This window comes from Tribolium castaneum, chromosome 1, assembly GCF_031307605.1.
Source record: "Tribolium castaneum strain GA2 chromosome 1, icTriCast1.1, whole genome shotgun sequence".
Taxonomy (NCBI): Eukaryota; Metazoa; Arthropoda; class Insecta; order Coleoptera; family Tenebrionidae; genus Tribolium; species Tribolium castaneum.
The window spans coordinates 5403767-5406414 of NC_087394.1; positions in this window are offsets into that span (position 1 = coordinate 5403767).

The following is a 2648-nucleotide window of genomic DNA, read 5'->3' on the forward strand; positions in this document are numbered from 1 at the left end:
CTAAATTCTCAGTTTTTATTTGAGGTTTTTTATTTAAGCAAGTTTTTAAGCTGAATACTTTTCTTTTTGAAAATTTTCAATAAAACTATTCGAAAAATCACGAAATTATTGTTCGAAATTGATGTTATATTTAGTTTCACTCGATTTTAGTTGGTTTTTGACCTAAATTTCGTCAAACATTAACCGAAAGTACAGAAGATTTGATAGAAAATTGTTATTGTTATTTTGACCTTTTTCAACGTCTAACCAAAGCAAGTTTTTAGTTTTTTCTCAAATATGTTTAAAAATTTGTTGAAAAATTACTAAAGTTTCCTGGAAATTTTATTGTTTTCTTTTTTTAGCGTTTGACATAACTCAATTATTTCGCTAGATCATATTGAAAAATCGCCAATTTGTTTTTAAGGTACGCCATTTTTTCTATAAATTGTGTAAAACAATAAGTCAGATAATTAATAAATTTGTAGAAAAATATTGGTTTTGTTTTGGAAAATCACTGAATTCTGGTGTAAATCCCATTATTTTTCTTTTTTCGTGGGGTTTTACGTGTTTTAACGCGTTTTTTCAGTTAGAATGTCAGTTGTTATGTGTTTCGTTAAATGACCGAAAAATATTATTAAATATATAAGTAGTATCAAAAATGATGTTAAATGTGCCTTTTTTACATTGTTTGTGCACGTTTTTGACGTAAAAACAATTTTGTTTAAGACTTGCTCGAAAAAGTTTTTTTTTAAGTAAATTCTCAATTTTTATTTGAGGTTTGTCTAAACAGACCCAAAAATTACAAGTTAAGATGATAATGTCATTGTTTTCTTCTTTTTTTGGAGCGTTATTTTCAGCCAGAAACACAAATTTTTATAAAAACAAACTGAAAATGAGAAGATTAGGTCGAATATTTGTTTTTATTTTTGGATTTCTGTTGTATTTAAGCAGGTTTTTAAGAAATGCTGTTTTTTTTCGAAAAAATTTACTATACAATTCTGCTAAAAATGTGCGCATTTTTGAACCACATTGGTATTTTTCTACCACATCTTTTAATAAAACACGTCTAAAAATAAAACATAAATAGTCGAAATTGATACTACGGATACATACATATTTCATGTTTTACTCGATACACTGGAACTTTTAAAAAAAAAAAAAAAACGAGGAAATTATTTTCTACATTTTATTATTTGTACACATGGGCCATACAGTGAGAAGCTTTTTCCTTTTAAAGGCTATTTAATTTACTTTCAAGGTCGCAAAACACTCACTATGTGAAGAAAGTATAGTCGAACTTCGACAACCCGAATTTGTATTACATAGTATGCCACAAATTTGTTATTTCTTTGTCATTTTGAGTGATGCTTAAAATAATGTTGTTTAGTGTCAAAAATGCGTAAGAAAATTGATATTAAAAATGAATCAAAGAATAGTGGTCTAAAATAAATATTTGGATCTCGCAAAGTTATCAAAAAAATCGAATTATCGTATTTTCTGTATATTTTTAAGGTCATAATCACGAAAAAAGGCACAAATTGTAGTAAAACACATTTTAACAAAAAAAAAATCCAAAAGCTCCTTGTAGTCATTCCTCTTTCCGCGTAAATTTCACCTTTTGTATTCGCTTAAACCATGGTCAAACCGATTTCTAAATCTCGGTTTGAAGCCCGTCAAGTGCAAAAGCGAAGCCAAGCCCCCTTTCACCCTCTCAACTAGAAGTTGCAAGCTTTGCTTTTAAAATTGCTCGCTAAAGGAAACTCAAGACTTTTTGTCGTGACTTTGCCATAAAGAGCGTAACTGCTGATACCGACTTCTTTGTATCCTGGGCACAGGTAAGCGTCATTTTACGACACAAAAGTCGAAAGAAAGCATTTGCTGGTCTTGGTCATTACGTGGGGTTTCCACTGTGTGTATAGTGTATACCTGGTGGAGCGGCGCCTGCGCGTCCTTTTATCATCGCGTGGTGGACGTGGTGAGAGAATGGAACACGGTACCGCTAATCGGAGCGTCGACCACTTGTGCAGTCGACGATTTGCTTCGCGTTTTGCTCTGTCGTCGCTCGTGCAACAGGTGAACATGTGCTTGAATGATCGCGCGAGATAAATAAATCAATCCACGAATTGATTCTTCTTTCCCCAACTTGGAGTTACAGTGTTACGGTGGTTGTTTGTTTGATTGAGGTGGTGATGTGAAGTTTTTTGATGTCACCATACAGTCGGTACCGGCCTTTGCCGGGCTCTGACGGGATTTCGGTGCTTCAGACACCACCAGGATGTAGGCCGACGCCACCGACGGCCTGTCGCTTCCTCAGGTGGATATCTAAGTTCAGTCCGCAACCGGTGAACAAACAGACTTTAGGTGAGGTGCGGGAATTTACGCAAAGTGGGTTTTTTATGGAAAATTTTTCGTGTGGTTCGTTAAGTTGAAAAGTCCGGGTGATTTATGTAAAAATAACACTGAGCTTTTTCTGTGAAAAATATGACTAGAGAGGCGAGGTATTCGAAGATTTTTCCTTTCATAAATGTAGTTTCTTTGATTGAAGGATATAGAATTCGATATCAAATAAATCGCTGACAAGTTCTTGGAATTGAAAAGTATTGTTGTTTTGTACTGAAAGACGGATCTATAGCGTATTTTGATTTTCTTGAAATTTTTATACAAACTAC